At 31.3% G+C, this 19,691-nt stretch overlaps 1 protein-coding gene across 4 annotated transcripts in view; it reads right to left on the reverse strand.

Annotated features, from left to right (window-relative positions):
• The window catches only part of LOC103312699 (protein bric-a-brac 1), a 234,207-nt gene that overhangs the window by 180,804 nt on the left and 33,712 nt on the right, over nt 1–19,691 (reverse strand). For all 4 annotated transcript variants that reach the window (XM_015978021.2, XM_015978020.2, XM_015978022.2 and 1 more), the window contains exon 3: nt 4,069–4,157. The gene's annotated coding sequence lies outside the window, so the exon portion shown is untranslated. The remainder of the gene's footprint in view (nt 1–4,068; nt 4,158–19,691) is intronic.

Below are 19,691 nucleotides of genomic sequence, written 5' to 3' on the forward strand. Positions count from 1 at the left end.
TATTGTTTAGTCATTATTTATTCAAGTAATTTAAACCTGAATTGTAGGAAGAAACAACTGTATAAATACAAGTTTGCATTCTCCGACGTTTCTTATTCTCCTGCACTCAATAATAAATGTCCTTATATGCGATTAGGGCGGATATTTTTTTAATGAAGTCGCTCAAAAAGCTCAATAATGCTAAGCCGGCAATTTTAACAAGACGGTGAGCTGTATTGCTTTCGATATCAAATCATGTGCTAAATAATAGATGAATCTGAGGTTTAAAGTTTACACAAGTAATGGAATGGCGTAGGTATCGATCAAGATGTAATAACACTAATCCCGTTTCAAGCTGCACTCTTCATTTCTTATTTATGCCACGACAAAATAACAATTTTCTTTATTCCATTTCTTATTTCATAAAGCAACGTTCTATGGTCGCTCGGTGAATGTACTTATACACACCAAACATCTCACTGCATGCATTCATATGAAAAACACGAGTGCAATGCACTTAAAAATTACATTTTATTTTTAGTTTGTCTGGTATTTATTTATAATTAAAATATTTATGGACCGTCTCATACTCGGCTCCGCTTTAAAAATATTTTAATCGTTTCATACACGTACAGGTTTCTCTCAAATGGGAAATTTTATTTCACCACACGCACGTTTTGTTTCTGGCTGCGGCTGGAAAACGCCTCATTACATCCCTCAGTCGGTAAGAACAGTGATTACTGACTGCTTCGAAAGCTCCTCTTTCACAGTCCACTGTCATTACCCCAATTATTGAATTATTTAATTACTAAACAATGTTCAGTTTGATTAGAAAAATCAAATTCGTTTGTAATAACACTCACTATTTACCCAAAACAGTAAACGTTTATTTTGTGGCTTAAACTAGACTGTGTTATTTAATTCGCAAAGGATCCAAAAAAAAAAAATAAAATAAAAAAATAGAATTGCAACACTAAAGTGTTGTTACAATAAAACCTCCCTTAATGGACACCTCTAATCAACGGACATTTTTGTACGAACGTAACAGAAGCATTGTCAAATAATGTACGAAAACCTCTCTACAACGAACGCTCTACATAGCGGACACGGACAAAAAAACAATTCTCAATTACCATAATATCATATAGATTTATCTCTTACAACGGACACACCCAAAGAGCAGTTCAAAGAGCAAACATTTGTTTCAAAGACATTATTATAGAAGTGGATGAAAAATTCTACACCGAAAATCCATAATTGAATATCAAATTTTTTTTTCTTTTTTTTTGGAAAAACGTGATAACAAAATTGGTGACAACTATTGTAATAAAGTAAACACAGTAACCTCATGCTGTCTGAATTTTTGAACCAGTTAAAAATAGCTATCATGTAAAAAAATATTATAAAAAAACACGGCGCCTAAAGAGAACCAAAAAAAAAATAATATTTTATGTTAAAAAACTGTATATTTCTTTTTTTAATAATTTTAATTTTATTTTAAAAAGACTTTTCGTTATAATATACCTAAGAATAAAAAGTTAAGTACACCTTAACCCATTCACAACATATACAGCGTGTTATGGAATAGTTTAGCAAAAATTTAAAGGCAAATAGATAATGGCAAAACAAATCGATTAAGCTAAATTTATGTAAATAAAAAATGCATAGTTTTCTTCAAAAATCGTTCTGAAATTAAAGTCCCAAATTTTAAGAACCGCTGAACAAGAATTATAAAAATTAACTTAAATTTTAATATTATTGACAAAACAGCAGAGCTAAATTAACTTCATGGTCCACTACGTTATTCTTCAATTTCAAATTGTGTTTTGTTATTAAATTTTACGAAAAAAAAAATCAAATCACTCGAAAAACATGTTAGTCACAGTTTCGAAAAATTCTCAAACGCCCATGCGCCACAATCTCCATTTTGTTTAATGAAAAAATTAACTGCTAATAAACTATCATAAGCCACACAGTGGCTCTCAACCGGTGGGTAAACACAAATTTCTGCAAAAAGTACGCACTTTTTTGAAAAATGATATAAGGGTTTTTAACTCTTCTGATTATGACAAATTCACATACGAATTATTGCTAACACCCTGTATAATCCATGTAATATACATTCAAGAATTCTGCGTACGAGTAAAACATTATTGTAATAATGTCCGTTGTTGAGAGGTTTTACTGTATCAATCTCTTCCTAATTTTTCGCAGATTGATTTCCAAAATTTGCAAAAATGTGATCGCAGGTGTGGCGTAGATGTGGTTAGTTGGAGCGTTAAGTGTCTGCTGCCTCTTAATTTTAATTAATGTTTTCTCTTAAAAATTACAACAATGATTAATTGCATTAGGAACATGAGAACGGAATTTAATAATTTTGTCTTCGTGGCTTTGTTGTCTTGAAATTTCTTGCAATTAAGCAACATTTTTAAAACATCTCAACAATAGTATAAGTAATCACATTCCAACAAACAAAGTAGCAATAAGCATCTGATAAAATGTAAATGTGTTATAAAATAAAGTTATTTAAAAAGACATTACATTAATTTTTTTGTGTTATTGTCAGAGATAATTGATTTATGGTCAAGTGGCGTTTTATATTTTCTGTAAAATTAATTCAGAATTGTTTTAGAGGTGTACGAAAATAGCTAGCAACATTGTGGTAGTCGTAAACTTTTATGGGTTTATTTAAATGAACGAGTTGGGAATTAATCCATGCCATACAACTCGATAATAATTGTTTGAAAAAGTGCTTCGAACACACGTAAGTATACAAAACGTGATCTTGGTCAAATAAATTCGATTTGAATAAAATAAACGGAATCGGTCGCCGTAATTGGCAGCATTTCTTAATTCCAGGAGGTGGTGGAAATTTATGCAGTTGGTAAACTGGAGGTAGTTTGATTTGAACACTTGTGCAAAGTTATAAAGTAGAATTTTTACGAGATTGAATAAGTCCATGTGTACGCATGTTTTATGAAAGTTATGGTGGTTTAATAATCGAATCGCGTTCTCTTGTTAACGTTAATTTTACACCAGACTTGTGTTTAATAATTACAGAAAATGACCACCCACAACGATATTTCGCACGGACTAAGTTTACCTTTAACGGTAATTGTTTTCGCGCTTAGATTTTTATTACGAGCCATTTTGACATTTCAAACAAGCACCGTAACTTTGCTCCGATTCGAGATGATTTCGTTTATAGAGGCAACTTGCCTGCCTGGAAGAAGCCATGAAATTCAACTTTAAAGCTCTTGTTTGTTCATTTAACACACATAATTTACCAGCATAAAATCTTGCCTCTTCGAGGATTAAGTCGTGCAATATGACTATGAAATGTGGCGAAAGGATGATGCTTCGAATAAAACACCATTGTAATAACGCTTAATTTTGCAACATCAGCGCGTGCTTTCGTGTCAATATTAAAAGTTTTTATTTTTTCCCGAAGCCACAAACTTTACACACAAAATAAACCCACTCCTCTTTATGTAGGTAATAACAATAAATTTCACAAATTCAAATAAAATACATTGTAGTTTCGACGCGAATAGTTTTACAACAAATCTAACGCACTGCTTAAAATGTTTAGTGGGCAATAAAACGTAAACAGCCTTATTTGTATTTGGTTTTTGCCCAACTTTGGAAACGAATCGACTTTTCATAATTTCTCGCGAGTCTGAAATTGACGGGGAAAAACCTTATGAAAGAAAACAACTGTAAAATCTGAGAAGAAAAAAACAGTCAAATAACTTTCCTTAATTAAATTAAAACCAAGATATTTCAACGAGTTCCGGAGAGAATTAATTAAAGAAAAACTTAACGTGTTTCCGGGTAATATATTATAATCGTTAATAACAAAAATTAATTTTATCGATCGCCCGGCTTTATGCCCGAACTTGGGTGAGAATTTGCCGAAAGGAACGACTGTTTAAAAGTTTCCCTGGGGTGATTTGCATACAAGCCTTCTCTACTAACTAGCTTACTGCCAAATGGAATAAGAACACGGTTTAAATCAAAAAATACACTAATGTGCGAAGAGTAGCCAGATTTTCGCCAGTGATTTATCCCCAAGTGGTAAAAACTTACCGACTCTAATTAATAAAAAAGCGGCGGTGCAGATCCCTTTTTCCAGGCCCTTTTCCTCAGCCTCTGCCACTCTCACTCGAATGCGTCAACTGAAACGAAAAAACAAGTAGTAATTTTAATAATTCAGGCCGCAAATCCGCATTCCGGATATTTTATAGTTTTCATTAAATTGTTCCAGTTTCTTTTTAGAGCATATATATTTCCCTGCTGAAAAATCTGATGAAAAAACCCATCGCGTTTCGCAGATATAACCCGTATTTCTATTAAAATTGCATTTTTACGGTTGCAAAGTTCGTTTCTGGTATTTTATCATCATTTCTGAGCGAAAACAATGTAATATTATTACGTTTTTATTACTTTTTTCAGTATTGAAATGAAATATTAATTTTTCTTCGTGTCGGGACCATACTACCTATTTATTGCTCTGTTGTTTTTAATTAAAAATAAAGCAGACAACGCGCACCGCTTCAAAAAATCCGAACGCAAATTGCAATGTGTTAGTTGGACAAATGACGGTATGAATCCCTTGGCGAAATTATGACGGTAATTATTTAGCCGGTTATTAAGGCGAAGTAGACAATGCAGTTTAGTGTGCTTACACAAAGACTGGTCGTGAGCCTATTAATTTGTGTTTAATTTCGCGCGCGAACAATAATTTAAATATCTACAGAGATTTCGTGGAAATTTACGTTAGGTTGTTTTCTGGAAAATTTCCAGCAGTGTTTTCATGCAATTTAGCTGAAAACTCTGGGAGCAATAAACATTTAAAGTTCATTTCGAAAGGGGCGTGAGTAAAAACCGAAACTCGAACTAGTAAAAATATAAATCTGCAAGAGTCAACACGTCTTTACAACAGTCAACGTTGTGGCCAGCGATAAAAAAGCAAAGTTCCCTCGCTAATGGCGAATGTAGCCCGTTCTTTATAACTTATCATAAATTTCATAGTGTAATATTGTAAGAAACGGGGAGCCATTTGTTTTTGCTTCGGTATCCGCGAGTGATGTATATTTTAATTTTAAAACTAATGGCCGTTTCCTTCAATGTAAATAAAAAAATTAAAGTCGGCTTGCTGGCTGGTGGAACGTGCGATATTACAAATGCTGAAATTTACATCCGCAAAACGGCGCCGAGAAATTAACGATTGCTTGAGAAAATCGTTTTCGCAATGTTTACAAATTTAATAACGCATCAATTCAGACATATTAAAAATTTCAACCATACTTGGAGTTTCAAAGTTGGGCCAAGTAATAAAAGAAGTTCTCATTACTAATATACAATATTTTAATGCAATTAAAAATTCTTTTCCAAGCTTCCGAGGAATAAGTTTGCAAAGTTCGCAATATTAAATATGGCAACTGATTTTAAATATGCTTATAATATGTTTTAATTAAACTTTGTTTCCCCGCTTTGCTTTTAATCAATGTCATACCGCAAACTTTCGCCACAAATAAAAATAGACCGGATTCCATCACGGTGGGTCCAGATTACAATAATTTATTTCACCGTCAGACACAAGACCGTCGAATAAATCGCTGCTTGATCATAATGTTATGCAAAATACTAGGCTATCGATTCCATACACAAGCAAGTAAATTTGGTTTACCTATTATTACCGTGATCATAACATAGAGAAAATTCATATGAAACTGATAATGGAATGATATTTTGAATTAATTAGTGTTGTGAAATTATTAGATTTCCCCTTGCCCTCCCTGGCCAAACAACAATTTGCATATGTTCCAAACGCAACTGACCATATTTATGTTAGAATCTGCATCGATGTATCTCGTCATCTGGATATTATGTTATGTTTCATTAAACTACCTTTGACAACCGACGCTCTTATAATTTTGTTGCCGTATTGATCTGCAAGGTTCGGGTCACCCATTTGACCAATGTTTTTCAAACACATCCGCAGAAAAAAAACCATTTTTAATTCATACATCAACAACCAAGCCACTCCAAACAAAAAATTCAACTAACGACTTATTAAAACTACCACCCCATCCCCAGGGCACCCTTAACCCACCATTTGGAAAAACCGCAAATGGAATCCAGTCAGAGTTATTTATAAAGAAAATATCAGTTAAAAGTATGATCCTGTTTTTTTTTGTGAGAGAATAATATTTTTAGACTTATGAATTATGATACAACTTACTCAGACTACAGATGACGTGTAGTTTTTGATAGTAATTTCAGAAGACACAGATACTGAAAGAGTACTTTGCTCTTCTTTTTTTGTGCCAAAAACATCAAAAGTAATGAAATTGTGTCCACGACTTCTTCTATAAAATGTTATGTTTCAGACAAGAAAAACATTCAGAAAATACATCAAGTTGAAAACTTTCTTATCTTCTGTATCACTTTAAGCTTTATCTGAGTCTATTTCCCCTTTTGTCAAAAATTCAATACATTATTACATTTTAATTATCTTAGTTAAGACAAACATGTACCTGCTAATCCTGAATTTTCAATACTTATTTAAGAAAAACATGTGAAAACAATACAAAATTGTTGAACTTTTTGTGTATTTTCTTTTTAATTGCTTGTTTGACCTTCTTGGTGCTGAATGAATAAAAAATATCAAAATATCGAAACATTCGTTGGATGTTAGAGTTTTAATTAAATCGATTTCTCTATTTCCTCTTTTTCTTACAAAGTAAATAAGAATTTCAGATGACACACACTAATAAAGCCCTGTTATTCTCCAAATTATTTTTCAACTGAATTTGTTGTGACAAAATCCGCAAAACCAATTAAACTGTTATGAACGTATAATGAAGACAAAATTTTAAGACAGATTATTCTAAATTTTAAGAAATTATTTAATTTGGAAAGAAAATACAATTATAAAATTAAGTTACCCATAAAGAATTTTTTTGTTTTTGTTTTTTTTTTGCTTGTATGATCTTTTTAAATCGCCATTAGAAAATAACAAATTATTATTAGTTACAAATAAGTAAAAATAGGGACTTCTTAATATTAAATAAGTTTCTACAACTACCACGATTTCCCATAGTTCATATAGGATGAAAATAAAAATGCGTTTAAAGTTTTCTCGCGTTCATTCAAAAAATTATTTCGCACTCCAGTCTGGCAATATATTTTTGAAAAACCCTAATTAAATTTTTATAAGTTTGTAGAAAAATCGTTTATTTTATTCGGAGTATTAACCTATCAGGCTCAGTACATAGAGCTCCACTTGGGTATAGCTTTGAGAGGGCTAACTAATATTTCTTCAACTTTTTTGTCAAATACCGCAGAATTCATTAAATTCTGTCGGATAACAATAGAGAAGTCAAAATTCTAACACTTCTTCTATAAAATGTTCATTTTTACAACAAAAAAACTACACAAAAGTGCAAACTTTCTTACTTCGTTTCTTTCTTCTTTTTTCTTTTTTTCTATTCCTTCCAAAGTGTTAAATATCGCAAAATTAAATTGTGTTGTATGAAGACCGAAGAGAAAAAAATACAGATATTATTATTTAATTTAAAATTCACTATTTTTTTCTAATTTAATTTTAATTTAGTTGTAATAATCATGCTGAATTTTCAGAACTTATTTGAGAAAAACATCTAGAAACAACACAAAAATGCAAAAGTTTCTTATTTTGTTTTTATATATTTTCTTGTTCAACCCTTTTAGTGCTGAATGAATTAAGAATATTAAAATATTTTGATAACTTGAATTAAATTCAGGAAATACCTATACATATCAATTTTTATTCTACAATTTATTTTCAAACTCAATTTTTTGTGTCAAAAAAAGAGCTTATTCTAAATTTTGAAAAAAGAATGATTTCATTTGCAATAAAAGCCCAATGATAAAATCTCATTTGCTTTCCTTATTTGCATCCTTTCGTTTTGTGTTTATTTTCCTATAAACTATGCATACTGCTAAGACCCCTTAGAAAAAAATTCTTTTTTTTTAATTTATTCAAAAAAAATGTTCTATACTGAAAAAGCCTTTAATCTTAATTTTTTTGTCAAAAATCGTAAAAGTAATTAAATGAAGACAGAGAAGTCAAAACCCCAACACTTCTTCATAAAATGTTGGTTTTTCCGACAAAAAACTACAACTATGTAAAATTGCGAACTCTCTTATTTTGTTTCTTCTAAGCCACTTTAAGCTTTATTTCAGTTCATTTTTCTTTTTCTGTTCTTTCCAAAGAGTCAAAGATCGGAACATTAATTAAATCGTGTTGGATGAAAAAAGAACAGACAAAATTACAATACATGATAAAATTTGAATTATTTTTAAGTCCTTTAAAACATCAACACGGCATTATTCTAAATATTTAGAACTAATTTCAAAAAAAAATTTGAAAAACACAAAACTGCAAAACTCATGTTCGATCAATTTCATTCTCCAATTGATTTTTCAACACGTTTGCTTGTTCTATTTGTGTCTTTTCATTTTCTATTTCTTTTCCTAAAGTAAGATATGTTTCAAAAAATAATATGCATTTTTTTTGCATTTGTGCAAAAGAAGTTGTTGATTTGTGACCTGATGCAATTTTGGAAGATAATATTTTATTAAAAGCATTAGCATTATGGTTAGCGTTACTGGATTTAAATGAGCTTTTGTTCAATATTGATATTTAAGCGCCAGATTAAAAACAAAATTGTATTTATTGCTCGAAATTAACACACTATTGTTACATTTTATAAACCGAGAAATTATCAAATATGTAATTAAATGCCATCGTGCTGTCATGCTCACTCCTATGACGTTATAAATCATAGCTTCGCTTGTTTCAGACGCAATTTAAATGCGATTTAATTTTGGTTAAGTTAGCGACATATTTGTGTAAATTGGCAATCGAAAGATATATCATTTTGTCAACAGTGCGACCGGTAATTGACAAGCAGTGCGAATTGGTTGCTGACAACCCGCGGGGCTTGTAAACTTAACGATTTAAACACGCAATGATGCACCATCGCTTGTTGCAGTTGCAGTTTTATCGCGGTTTAGCTGAAAACGCGTGTAAATCAGTCGGGGAACGTGTTGCGTTAGCATCACCCCCGTGTCGACAAATTTTTGGACGCGATTTTTAACCAAAGATGCTACAACTGCCAGTACACGAGCAGATATGATCGAGCAAACACTTAATGTAACAAGTTTTATGCCATGTCGTTGGCACAATAGTTGCTTTACATTTTACAACATTTAGAGAAATGTATCAGGCCGATCAAAATTTACATAGAAAAGGTATTTAAATTGAAAATTAGAATAGTAATAAAGTAATAAAATAGCTTTTAAAGTTATTGTACATCCACAAATGCTAAAGTAACTCTATTTACATATTTATATGACGTGTTTTACTATGATATGTCGTCCACACATGAGTGGTGAAGTGTGAAAATACTAAAATGAATACGGCAGTCGACATTTGTGTTTACAAATTTACATGAAACAATTTTGTTTCGTGTTTTACGAAACGTTCAAAACGCCTTACTTTACATAAAGAACTTTTCACATCACACATGACAGTTTTCCCCTCGACCCGGGGGGTAACTAAGTATAATGCAAATCTTTTAATTTCCTCTCACGCTCTACAAGTTTTTGTGTGTACGAGTATTTGTTCTATCATCACACTGGCCGAGTTTTAATCTTTTTTATCTAAAAAATACGCTTTGTAAAAGTTTGTGCTTTGTTGGTCAGGCTATGTTGTTTTGCAACTAATAATCATCCTTTGATCAAATTACAAAGTGCCACAAGAAATAATTATGATGCAGTACTTTGTGTAGTATTGATATTTATTCAGCCTTGCTTTTCAACTGTCACGTAATATTTTTATGTTTAAAACATTATTGCTAAAATAAATTCATGTGTAATAATACAGTTGCCAGCTCAAGGATATGCTACGGTTGATGCGAAGTATTAATGTATAGTGCGTTAACGGGTTATTAAATCAAACAGAAACAACATAGAAAATTTGATTCCATTAGTATAGTCATTTTCTGTTTACGTGCACTTTTCTAAATCGTATTATCCGCTAAATTATACATAGGTGTACTTATATTTATACGTTCAATTAGGTATTGCCTATAACTACTATAATATTTAAAACTACGAGCCGTACGCCTTGTTTAGAAGCAAATCTAATAACTTCAAGGAATTTAGGGTGAATGAATTGGTTGCTGATTCGATAACATTTAAATACAAAAGGACACGAAAAATAACTTTGTGTTGTTCACAAATATTTTTTTCTATCGTTACCTGACAGAACTTTCACCAAAAAAAAATAAGAAGATAGGTACAACATAGAAACATACAGGGTGTCTCGAAATTGACGAATTCCAAATCCAGTCCGTTGTGGAAAATCAATTCAGTAGTCAGTAGTCCAAATAATGAAGATTCAGAATGTTCTTACAAAGATAAATTGGCTTGAAGGTCTATGAATTGTGAAAAATTAGCTTCATTTTGGAGTAAAAAAATCTTAAATTAAATTAAATAAATTGTAAATTATAAAAATTTAAATAAACCTACTTTTTTGAGAAATTGTTTTACATTATTATTCTCCACAATTACCTTCACCACAAATGAAAATACACACTGGAACTTTTAGCCAGCATTTAAAGAAAACGCAGTTCAAAGAAGTGATCTTTAAACTAATGTATCTTTATGGAGAAGCCCCGTATCTTTATATATATTTTTTTATATTGGGACTACGAAAGCAATTCTCTACAATGTTCTGAACTCAAAATTCGCAAATTTTGAGTCAACCAGTAGACTTGAACAGCAAAAAGTGGTAAAAAAAGCAAGACACGAAATTGTATAATTCCATGTTGTTTGGTTGTTTCCTCATATTCTTCTAAAATAACACCCTTCTATTTCTCCTAATGAACATTTTCACTCTTCTCTTGATTTTCTCATCGATAAAAATTTGCAATATACACGGTGAGGCAAAAATTTTTTTTATTTTTAACAAAAGAGCAGGCAATTTACATTGTGACATTACTTTTGCCTCATCCTTTACCTACTACTGTAAACTTTTGGCACTCGGGTTACAAAGGGTCAAAGTTTCAGATCTACATTGTTTGAATCAAAAAGAGGTTCCAGTTCAAAACAAATATTTTGTAATATTTTCAAAAAATTTAAATTCTTTCTTATTGAAATTTCAATGATTGTTTCGCAAAATGATTTTATTTAATTTGTTTTCATTTTTAACAAAACACCTACTTTACAAAAAACTCAAAAATTATATTATTAATAGATTTACTCATATGAGACATAATTTTGCAAATTTTCTCAAATTAATCATTCAATTCATTTGTATAAAATAAAATTAGCAGTTCCCACAATTTGTTGTATCATCAAGATCCTTCCCGTCTAATAACAGAATAATATTAAGCAATCAAGTTCCTTTTTTAATTCATTAGAGAAATCGTGACAGGGTTTCTTGGAGAGGTGAGATCCAGACTGAATTTAATTTTAGGAACTTTGACGTAAAAAGACAGAACAAACAAATAGACTCGAATAGCAAAAATTGCTAAAATAAACAAAATACAAAATTGAGCGATTCGATCATATATTATCTTATTTGTTTGTTTCCAAATGTTCTTTTAAAATAACTTCTTCATTTATCTTCTTTAACCATTATCATCAAAAATAAGTGGAATAATACATTACTGTACACTTTTGGTTCTCGGATTACGAAAAGTCAAAGTTTGAGATCTTGAATGTTTAGAAAAAAAGGAAAATACAAAAATCTTTATTTTTCTAAGTAATAGAAATTTATAAACCATTTTAATATCCTTATGACAAATTTTTTTTTTGAAAAACTGAGACCTTAAAGAAATTTTGGAAGGATCTACAGAACACCTCAACACCTATTTTGTCAAAAAAACTCCCACAAGTCTAAAAACTACTGAGAAATTTTCTGGTGAAAAACTGTGAGACATAATTTTGCACCATTTCCCGACTTAATCGTTTATTTTTATAAAATAAAATGATCTATATTAGCTTACGCTTGAGGCACTTCAAATTTTACTTTTTTACATATTCAAAATTCTTCCTCATTTACGATGCATTTTTAAAAAATGACGTCTCTAGTATTAGAGAGTATTTTACAATCTCGTTCTTCTTCAAATTCATTATTGTTTACTAAAAACTTAGACAAGTCGAAAAGATTCTTGAAAAGCTGAGATCCTTAAATAAAACCGAAAATTTTTGATCATTTTAGAAACACGTGAGAAGGATAATAGACTTGTTTCGCGTCTTTTTTCCAAATGCTTACCAAATATAGCTAAAATTAATTTAAAACTGAATTTTCAGCAACGTTGAGTAATTTGTTTTAAGATAGGATTGGAATGGAGTGCTTGGCTGCGAATTCGTTTAAAATCCAAGTTTCGTAAAAATCACAAACAAAATTGTGAAAGAAAAGACGATTATCATTTTATAAAACTTTGTCATAAAGAACGAAAAGCTGCGAGTTTCTTATTTAATATTCTAATACAATTTATTTTATGCATAAATTTAAGTAAAAAAAACCGTAATGGAATAATAAAAGATTTCTCGGAATTTGCATTAAATATGAGAGAATAACTAAAAACAAATTAAAATTTAAGAATAAAATTTACATACATAGTAGGATCCGCTAAATTAAATCCCAGTAAAGCGTAAGTTGCTTTAATACTTTAATCAATATTAAGTCTCGTAAACAATGATTAAAGTTAATGGTTATTGGTCGGGTGCAGCGGTCGATCGATGCATTATAGTTCAATAAATTACTGATAAATAGTACAACTCCCACGATGTAACAAGGCATTGGGTACTTTCCGATGACGTCAAAATTCCCACTGAATGGGGGACCACATCTCGACACTAATGTGCAATCACATCGCAAGGTTCTGTCATGTGATGTCACAGCCCATAAATTGTTTTGGCTTCCGTTTCAGCTACCGAGCTGAACAGGTGTGCACTGGAAACGCATCAAATGAGGAACAAAATTAATTGACATCAATGGACCGGATAACTATTTTGATAAGAAAAGCTCGCACTCTGCGTTCGATTGGACGCTGTGTTTGCCCAAGGAAAAAATAATAAAAGCTCGAATGAATATTCTGTTGTTGAAAGGTCCTAGCATCGAAAATTGCATTTGTGAACGCAAATCGTTTCCATTTTCCACCAAGTGCCGTCATCTAAAATTGCATATTTCAATCAGGATAATTCCATAATATCTAAACTCTGGACATGCACGGGCATAATCTGCTCCAAACTCAAAGAAAACAGAATAAATTGTCATAAAAGCAAATAAACTCCGACCGGCATACGAGTGTTTCGTTCGTCCCCTAACTATATAAAGGGCATTTGATGTTCACAATTTATTATTCATTTATGTGAATAACGTTTTGTGGAAGAGTTGGCAAAAGCGTAATATCGGTATGTCTTTAATTATATGACATGCTTATAATTTTTAAATTAACCGGACTGAAACTAAATTCGCCTCGAGGTAAAACGTTTAGTATAAAAGGGTTTACTGTTCTTTATTATTTCATTTAGATAAAATCTAATTGAAACTGGCGCGAGCGAAAAAGATTTTATACATGAAATTTAATTATAAAGTATACATGTTCGCGATGGTGTGCGGTAAAGTTAAAAGCTAATAAATTTAGTTAAGCGTATGCTTTACGACATTTACGTAAAACAATAATTACTACATTACAAACTTATTAACTATTTACACACCTTATGCGAAAAACGGCCTCTAAAACGAGCTTCTTATCAACACAACTTTAACACGAATTTCGCAAGGCGGTAAACATTAATTCCTAATTGGCTCATCACTATTTAATAAAGTCACACCAAGATTTTTACGACTCTAGTCAACACCGACACAAACAATGAGAAATGATCAAAAATCACATCTCCACATTGTAGTTTTCCACTTAAACAAAAACCAAAAGCACGAGCAAACTAACAAGTTTTCCATAACACCAAAATTTTTTCAAATGTTTTAATAAAAACGACTTTTTCTCGAAAACTAATCATCGTAGAGCATTTTAATCTATTTTAGTTATTACTGTTACTAAATTTTTGCGCGTGATTTTACTTCTAGAAAGGCATTATTTGAAATTTTTTTCGGCCAACTAAATTTGATGGAAATTTTTCGTAGAGTAAAGAAATTTTTTTAACTTGATCTAACAAACTTTTATGCACTTTTCTCTGCCTCTAACACCTCTAGAATGCAATAATTTTAAAATTTTGACTTTTCTGATCGTTGACGAAAATTTTTTACTATTGGTGGCACTTTGGTGATACGTAATGTCACGAGCTTTTTATTTTTTTAATAATTAGATATTTGTGTATTAACCCTCTAACAACTCAAAAGCATCGATTTTATTAAAAAACGTTTCCATGTCCATGTCTTTAAAACTCTATAAAGCCCAAAAAGTGCAAAACACGATTTTATGTTTTCTTTCTATTTTTGCCGAAATTTCAGTCTATTTTCCAGTCTTAATCTTAATTCTAATAAGTTCGGTATTCTTAAAAAACTCTTTTAATCCTAACTTTTGTAAAAGGTTCATTATCCTGCGGCAGTTTCCAAAAAAATTGCTAATAAATGCAAAAATAAATAAAGCCAATTTCTTTTAATCATTTGAAAACCATAACGAATTTTACGGTTCTTTCGACGCCACTGGATTCCTCAGAACATTTTACACACGCTTAGTTGAACATCTCTGCATTTTGTTGAATAATTTCGTCACGAAATCCAATTCACGAAATAAGCAAATTTCAAAATTCACATTAAACCTATCCTTATATATTTTGACGCGCTCTTTACCATTGAATAAGACTTTCTATTCTAGTTCTTTTAGTTTCGCCGTAATCGGCATTTAAAAATGATTATTTAGTTTGTTTTACGCTGGTTTCAGAGGTACCAGACTTTTTCCACAAGCAACAATAGTTTCACTGTAATCAACGTTCGAAAAGTGAAAAAAAGAAAAAATTGCAAGTATTTTTTTGTTTTTTTTCTCGAAAATTACAAACTTAGAGCAGAAATCAAAAAAGCACTTAAATCGGGTTTAGCTTTTATATCGATTGGTTAAAAACATTTTGAAGTAACGATTCCGATTACAGCGACATTTCTATCTTTTCAGTCAGAAAATTATATCCTAACTCGAGAACCAAAAGCCTTAAAGCAAAACGTTCTGTTCCTCAAGTTATATTTGTATACCTACTAATTTTTTGACGATAATTGTGTTTTTCTTAATATTGTAACTATAATAGAACGGCCAATCTGTCTACACCTAGTATTTCAGTAAATAAAAACTTTCATCGAAAAGCCTTTTCACCTAAACCATTGTATAATATTCCCAGCGAGAGATTGGAATTTTTTAATTTTTAGTTTGTGTTCTAGTAAATATTTATTGTTGATAGTGGATTTTTATTTGGTTATTTGAGGACATTAATACGAGGACGACTTTTAAGTAAGAATTTTTACAATTCTCTTAAGACAAATGCAAATATTCTTAGTTGATTGTTAAATACGTGCTTAGTCAAAAAACATTAAACATTTTGGCCCTTAAAAACGTAAATAGAACATTTTAAAAAAGAAATTAAAATTTGGTCAAGTACTACTTTAAGAGCGGGGTGTTAACTTGTTTTTCACTAATTTCTGTCTGAAAGTACTATAGGCAGTCAGATTTTAAAACTTTCAATATATTTAATTTCGCCGTAATCGGCGTTTGAAAGTTGAAAAAAGTCAAAACTGCGAAACTTTTTTAGCACTGTTTAAGATATTAAAGGCAAAATTAAGAAAACCATCAATATATTGGTTTGAACTGCATTCTTTTAATGACAACACGTTTAATATTTAATACAATTGAATTGCATTTCAATTTGTTACGAGTTCGGTCGTAATAAATTATGATTTATGAGGAAATGTGTATTTGCTGTCTTATTTATCATTATTGGACGTTACAGCGGAGTGGACTTGTTGACGCTTTTGGTTAAAACGAGCGATTGTGAATTTAGGTAAAGTAAAAAGAAATCAATTGTTTTCTGAGAATTTGGCCCGAGTCTTGGATGATGCATGTCTTTGATAAATAAGTAAAAATAATTTTTAGTCGAAATTCAAGAAACTCCAACATCAAAGTGAAACGCGCCATCGGCTAGTTTGTGGAACATGTGTTTTTGTGAAAACCCTGAAAAATTAACGATGACGACACACGAACTCTCAATCTAAGTCAACGAATATAAAGTGACGTCAACATAGAGAACAATCGCCTTTAAAATGTCCGCATATTTAATGCAGGAATGTTTCAATTATTCGCAAACCAATTGAAAGTTTAAGCAGCTCCGACTTGAGCCTGGAAAGGATGTTTTAAACGAAGGCTGGTGGCTGGCTCTGAGATCGTTATCAATTAGAGATTCGGATTTTGATTTTGGAATAAAATGGGAGCAATAAGCATGAGCATGCATATCGCATGTGTTTGTTGTTATAAAGCTGTTTACGTAGAGCGTGCAAATTGCTTCGCAACTAAATGATTATTGCATGCGAAGTGTTATTACTTATGAAGGGATCGTGAAATTCCTGGGCCGGAGTCTCAGCAATGCCTTGCAACATTAAATATTTACAGCGCTTACAAATTTATAACCCCTGCGCACTGTATTAAAATTAATTATTTAATATTAAAGTCCGTAATTTTTTGTTAGGCTCGGTCGTTATTCCGTAATATTTTATAGATTTTTATGTCTACGTAAAATAAAATCGGAAGAATTATGCACCGCCGTCGCTAATTGTGGATTTTCCAGCGCGACTCGCTCGGGCAACTTTTCGCAACTACACTTAAACCGTTCTTGCTAAGAATTAAAATGATATAGCCCATAAAACAAATCAAAACTATTCGAGATTAAAAATGTCGTCGGCGGCGGCGACTAATTGAAAAAGTGAGTCGGCCGGCGGGCGCAAAGTCATTAACGAAGAATTTCCAACGGGCCAATAAATGAAATTTATGTTTGCAAATTTAAACAAAATATTAGCCAATATCAATATCAGTTAATTTATGAAAGTGCCACAAATTTAGTTGCAATTATGCGGCACAAACATGTATGTTGTGTATTTTGTATTAATTAATAATGCAGCCGATAGGTGGATCATGATGTTATATTCAAATAATGGCCATATCGGTGTTTGTCAACTCCAATTGTCCGGCTCCAGCATTGATAAATAATATATGCGTTGTGTGCATGTCAGAATTAGATTTATTAAATGGGGATCTTGTCGGACAGGGACCGTTCTATGGCCATTGTTAAGATACTATTTAAATTGGCGCTTGTTAATGAAGGACGACAAATATCGCCCAATTCCTTGTTAACGCCGCCAAATTTATTGCACCCGAACGCGAATTTAAGGTTTGTTCAGTCAACAGCACAATTTCGTTTATATTTAGCCACAGACGCTGAAAAATACCAAGCATAAAATATAGGTAATAAGTTTTAACGTCCACACTATGTAAATGTTGGTTATTATTGCACCAGACTTACTTTTATACATTTTATCCCCTCAAAGACGTTAATTATGAGCCATAAAATTTAAAACACATAGCAGTTCAATGTTACATTATAAGGTAGGTACTTCAATCATTTCGTATGTGGAAAAACTCACGTGGACTTCTACATCATAAAGATACAATAAGAATAAAATATGGTAATTATTATGGTGCGTGTACATACTAATTTTGGTACAATTTCACCGATCCTATAATTTTAGGCTCTACAACTGTAAATTTTGTAATGCTATCAGCCCATTTACATATCTGACGTGCAAAATATACACGTTAAAATCGCATTTAAAACAAAGAAAAAACAAATAATCTGGCATCACAACGAACCGTCAAGTTGAATTTTACTTTTAAAGATTCATATTTTTTCCTTATTTACAAGATGATGACATTTTCAGGGAGATTTTTTAGAATTATTCAATTTTCTGTTTGACTTTTTTTAATTAAAGTTTTTAAAAAACATCATGCTACCTGAAACCATATCAGAAAGCGAAACAAGTTTCCAGACATCAAGAAATAAATATTTCGAACCAAAAGATTCATTAAAAAATCCGAAAACAGACATCCAAAAAAGTTCAGTGAGGCAACTACACTGGAATCGATCCATAAGAAGTCCTTTACAATATTATCAAAATGTGGTTAACCAATACAAACGAAAAATTAAAAAAGAAATAATTTTTAACCATCAGTCTTAGATTCCTCATTAGAAAGACTAATTACTCAACATCAAAATAGTATATTAAAGTATAAGTGGATATTAAAGTCTTTAAAACACGTGTAATTTTTTGAGCACGACGGCGTAGCCGGAGTGCTCGAAATATAGCAAGTGTTTTAAAAGCCAATTATCCACGAATACTTTACGTTATTTTTTTATTCGTACACTTTGAAATCATAAATACTGATATTAATATCAAAAAATTGGAAAAAAGTTGTTTTTTATCTTGTTCTAACAAAGATTTATGGCCTTTTCTAAATCTTTAGAACGCTTTATGATCTTGAACAGTATAAAAAATACAACTGGCTCGATTTTAAGATGTTTGATTTTTCCTACTTTTGTCGGGATTTTGGTCTATTTAGATGGTACCCCTAGTATTTATTGAACAATAACACCGGAATTATCGAAATTCATTATCGTTGGAATCTCTTTAATTATCTATTCTTTGCAAAAAGATCAGTGTTTTGCGACTAACAGTTTTCGAGAAAAGTGCTATCAAAGTCAAAAAAGTCAAAAACTTGCAAACTACAGTAAAACCTCCCTTAACGGACACCTTCAAATAACAAACACCTCTTCACAACGGACATTTTTGTAGGAACATAACAAAATCTATAGTTAAATTTCCACCTCCCATGAGCGGACACCTCTCCACAACGGACAATTAAAGATCCCCCGTCGGTGTCCGTTGTTGAGAGGTTTTACTGTATTAAGAATTTTAAAATTTGCTCGACGTCATCACCGGACCATTTTACATACATTTCCGTCAACATATTTGTATTTTTTCGAATAGTATTGCAGTAATAGTGTCTCAAAATCGATCCTATTTGATAAATTCTGACATGCTATTTACGACGAAATAAGACATTTTCTTTATTTCTTTTAGGTTCGACGTAATAGGCTGTCAGTTTATAGAACTGTAATGGTGGTGTAATGGTACTTGCTACCTCCAATAGTTTCGCCGTAATCGGCACTTGACAAGTAATAAGAAAAAATGAAAATTTCACCATACGTTATTTTTTTTTTTCGGAAACAATAAGATCAGAAGCCAAGAAAACCCGTTTTTTTACTCGTTGTAGTTTTATGGATGAGCCACCCTGTAGATACTTTCAAGTGTAGCAATGTGGCGATTAAAATTTTACAACCACAGACAAACTCTTAGTGGATGGCTATACCACTTTGTCGTTAATTTATAACATGAGTATTGCCTGATCATGTCGCGTGCAATCCCGAGATGTTGTAATTTAAGATACAACTGCAGATATTTAACCTGCAATCGATTAAAATTAAATCAAGATACAAATCAGACTATTAAAATTAAATCAAAAAAGTTGGTTGTTTCTGCCAATAATTTATTCTGAGCATAAAAATACGTTATCGTTAGTTTTAATAGCTTC

The sequence above is a fragment of the Tribolium castaneum genome, chromosome 1 (genome assembly GCF_031307605.1).
Source record: "Tribolium castaneum strain GA2 chromosome 1, icTriCast1.1, whole genome shotgun sequence".
NCBI lineage: Eukaryota > Metazoa > Arthropoda > Insecta > Coleoptera > Tenebrionidae > Tribolium > Tribolium castaneum.